The following is a 4,814-nucleotide window of genomic DNA, read 5'->3' as shown; positions in this document are numbered from 1 at the left end:
ATGGAGGTATATAGGCAGACATGGTGCTGGTTACATCTTGGCTTGTAGGCAACAGGAAGTTGACTGAGACACTGGGCAATATCCTGAGCATAGGAAACTTCAAAGCCAGACCCCACAGTGACACACTTCCTCCAAGGCCACACCCATTTCAACAAAGCCACACCTCCTAATAGTGCCACTCCTTACAAGACTATGGAGACCAAGTACATTCAAACTACCATAAAGATCAAGGGTCAGACTGCTCAGTAGCATCCTGGGTCTTCAGCTAGTCAGGGGCATCAGTGTGGAATTACGGAAGTATCATACGAAGACACTTGGACTGACAGATGACACACAGTTCCATAGATGAGTTAGAGTAGAAACGACAAGCTTGAAGGCAGTGAGTAGGATTTGTAATCCCAGCTCTGGGGAGATGGGACTGGGTGGATCCATCCATGGGGCTTGCTGGCCAGGAACCTAGACTAGACCAAAGAGAGACACCATGTAAAAAAAACAAGGTGGGTGGTATTCATAAGGGAGGATGTTTGAAGTTGTGGCCTCCATGTGCTCCTGTAAATGCATGAAACCATATACACACACTCATTACCCCACGCGTGTGCACTCACATGTGTGTGTGCACACACACGTGTGCAAAAACACACACACACATGGAAGAGGAGGGAAGGAGTGGAAGAGAGAGAGAGCAGAGGACAATAAAATGAAGGTGGTGGTGGTGAGAGCGACGCTTACCTGTGATTAGAACTATTTAGAATACAGTTAGGAGCTGGGCTGGTTTAGTAAAGTGGTGATTGTGGGTTCTTCTCCAAGATCAAGACCCCAAAGGAAGGACACAGTGACCTTGTATTTTACTATTGCTAAGGTTGGGAAAGACTCCTCTGAAAGTTTGGAACTGGGTGCCAAGTGATTAGATGAGCCTTTGAAAGAGGGCCGTGACTACACATTGATTTGTAGATGATTGAAATAGGATACCTACTCATCTGGGGGATCCAATCAGAGGCAAACACCTCCTTCAGTCGATAGGAATTGCCATTACAATCAATGGCTTCCACTAAGTCTAAATCCCCTCAGTCAAATCACTAGGAAATAATCAATGAAGCTGCTTCCTTTGATGTCAGGAGGGAAACAGTATCTGAGGTAACTTGGTGCAGAGAGTTCCCAACTTTCCAAAGTCAACTTCTGAGTCTTTGGTAATTTACAAATTGGAATGACGCTTCCAGACTCGTTGATGCTAACAGCCCACTCTCCCGAAAGGCTCCCTTTGCTCTTGCCAATCTGCAGGACTTCTGGGTTTCCACTGACTGCGTCTTAGGCTTTGAAGGGCCCTGTGGATGGATATTAGAGTGTGCACGCCGTGTAGCTGGCAGTTATCCCATTCAGTTGCAATCACTTAAAGACAGAGACCAGAGAAGAAGTGGCAAAGAGCACCCCAAACAACCCCCACCTCTCATTACTTCATCAGTTAGCATGTTCAATCAATGAGCGTCCAGAGCAGACATGCAGCTGTTGCGGCCTCCTCCAGAACCCACAACGAGAGTCCAAGTTGTTTGATGAGTTTGATATTCATCTTAATCAGATGACTGGTTGGGGATAATTAGGACCTAGGGAACCTGTGTTAGGTGTGACACAGTGGCCATACCCCTGAGCTCCTAGGACAGTCAGTGTTGATCTGACACCCTAGCAGAGGGTGACGTGAAGAGCCCTTGAGGGGCTGACTTAGTTGTTTTCACATGGTCTGGAGGCCACAGGCTGGATGTTTCACTCTTTGGCTGAGTGTCCCAATTGTCATGGCCACATGTGACTTCATGGGGTCCCTCGGGGTCTATCATGAGACACTTTGGTCAAAGACTCCCCTTGGATACTCACCAGCTGAGTGGCCTCCGGAGGGAATGCTGCTGCTGCTAATAACATTAAATATCATAAAATAATAAAACCCACAACCATAGCAGCAACTACGCTAACACCGTCTGGATGCCTAAATGTCTTTCCTGGATGGACCACCTAGATGACTCAGCAGGTGAAGGTGCTTGCTGCTGAGCCCGATGTCCTGAGATCTTTGGAACCCACATGACAGAAAGTGAGGCAGCACTCCCGCAAAGGTCGCCCCCTGACGTCCACACTGTCCCCGTGGCACGTGCATGCTCCCTGAACAAAACAAAGCTAAAAGAAGTACATAAATCCTTTCCACGTGTTGACTCACCACGTCAAAGCATTCCTCCCTGTCACTCTTAAAGTTGCTACTTTCCAAAGAAGTGAAAGTCGAAGAAGCAGACCAGTGCCACAGTCAGGCGGGAATGGGGCCCCGACTCAATCAAACCTAGGAATTTGGAATCCTAGTCCCAAGATTTTCATCGGCAGACCGGTTTTCCCCCGGAACACTCAGCTGCTCGTCTCCTCTGGGCCTGGCAGTGTGCAGGCAGAAAGACTTCTCTTCAAGCCACAAATCGAGATGATGGCTGTGGTGCCCAAGGTACTCTGGGCATCAGGTTGATGGCACACCTGATCCTTGTTCAACTCCTGCCCTAATGCCGGTAACATGATTTCAAAGTGCATGAGGATTTATCCCTAGTGCGTGAACTGGCTCTTTGGAGCCTATTACCTAGTGGAGGCATCCCCTGCTCAGCCTAGATACAGGGAGGAGGGCCTTGGTCCTGCCTCAAGTGACATGACAGACTTTATGGACTTCCTGTGGGAAGCCTCACCCTCTTTGAGGAGTGCCCTGGGGGCGGGGTTGGTGGGAGGTGGGAACAGGGGTATGGAGGGAGAGGAGAAGGGAGGGGGAACTGAGATTGGTATGTAAAATGAGAAAAGATTGTTTTAAAAAAATAATTTAAAAAACAAAAGAGAGTGTACTTTCTCTGATGAATGGGCCCTGTGGGTCTTTCAGATGCTTTAAGGAGAACACTGCAACCACAGCCTTTTGGTGAACAGCCCCTTGGCTGTAATGACAACCTCACCAGGTGGCTCTGAGCAGTCACAAGTGGCAGTGACAGCCAGGCCAATATTGTACAGACACCAATTTTGCCTTCTTAAGCCCTGGATGAATTTTCCTCTGTTACCTTTCATATTCCTGAGGATGACTGTCTCATTTAGATTTTTTAAAAAATAAATTGTTTCTCCCTAACAGTGATGTCTTCTTCATATGTCCTCCAGGTTTAGAGTGACTGGATGCAGTGTCTGGCCATCGGACCGCCTGCTTCCTATTTTCTTCTGTATTTAATGTTGATTCTTGCCTGGAAGTCCATTCCTGCCTCTTCCTCAGCCCATGAGCCTGAGATGGCTAATCTTGATTGGCATTTGGTGAACTTGGACTCACCATAGAAAGCATCTCTGAGAGCATCTGAGAAGCGTGAACTAGAGCTGATAACCGGGGTTGTGCACAGGCCTGTGAGGCAGAATAACCCTTCTTTCCTCAAGTTGCCCTTGTCAAGAGTTTGTTGCATGCAGCAAGGAAACAATAATTAATTCAATATCCTACCAGGACTTGGCATGTAGCTCAAGCTAGACCCATGAGAGGACAGACACATCTTGGTCTGTGTTAGTCAGGATGAGGTATGTTATTCTCTAAGAACATCCATCCCCCTCTACCTCAGTCACTTATAAAGCCAAGGGCCAACTTATGAGAGATGGCTGGTTCCATCTCTGCTATTGTCTCACTATGGAATCTGAATTGTAGGAGTTACCATTATCGTCTCAAGTCTAATTTCTATAGCGATGAAGTTTTAAAGGATTAGGTCCAGTAGGAAAAGGGTACACATGTAACCTTCACACACTGAGGGCTGGAATTGGTCACACAGTAACACTCAAAGCCAAGGAGGCTAGGAAGCCCACTCCTAGCTTGGGAAATACTAGGAAAGCAGAGAGCTGGTGCCATCTCCTAAGTAGATCTAACGACTACCAGATGGCCATCAAAAATTCCCCATCTAAATGCAAGAAAGGAATCCATCAAACTGGAATACAAGAGGCAGTGTGATGAGAGTTTCAAAGGCCAAAAAAAGATGCACTGAGCATTGGAAAAAGGATGAATTAACGTCTTTTTTGCACATCTGTTACGTTTAAAGACCCTCGCATATGGGTTTTGATCAACTTCTCCATAGTCCTAGAAGTAACTGTGTTAGTTCCCTTTCTCACCTAGTGGGAGCTTCAGGAAGCCAAGAAGTCATGCAGGGCTTGAGGTGGCATGGCCACTCTTTCTCCTCTGTCCAATGAAGCAACCTCTCTCAGAAAGTTGAAGCCCTCTGTAGCATGAAACAGGTGCTGAGTGCATGGTGACTGGAGGAAGGGCGTGTGAAGGATTGCTTCCTGACTGGAGAATCGGGTCAGATCAGGCATCTGTGTTTATGTATGGTCAATAAATGGTAGCAGGCGAACAAGGGCCTCAGGCTGCCAGCTCTGACCTGAAACTTCTAGAAGGTTCTTTGTCTCTTTTTCTCTCTTCCTTCCTGACAGGTTCATACATGTGGTCTGGGGCAAGCTATCTGCATATCCAAGAGAGTTTAAATAGACAAAATCCAAAATATTATTCTTTCTTTCTTTCTTTCTTTCTTTCTTTCTTTCTTTCTTTCTTTCTTTCTTTCTTTCTTTCTAAGAAAGCAGTCTTCTTCTCTCCCCTGGTTCTCCCCTCCCCACTTTTTAAAAAACTGGTTTTTAAAGTTTATTTTTGTTGTCTAAGAAGTTGGAGCACAGGACTGAAATCTCAAGGTCCAAATCAGGAGCAGAAGGAGAGAGAGCACAAGCATGGAACTCAGGACCGCGAGGGGTGCACCCACACACTGAGACAATGGGGACGTTCTATTGGGAACTCACCAAGGCCAGCT

This window comes from Microtus pennsylvanicus, chromosome 14 (assembly GCF_037038515.1).
Source record: "Microtus pennsylvanicus isolate mMicPen1 chromosome 14, mMicPen1.hap1, whole genome shotgun sequence".
Lineage (NCBI taxonomy): Eukaryota > Metazoa > Chordata > Mammalia > Rodentia > Cricetidae > Microtus > Microtus pennsylvanicus.
This window is presented reverse-complemented; position numbering follows the sequence as displayed.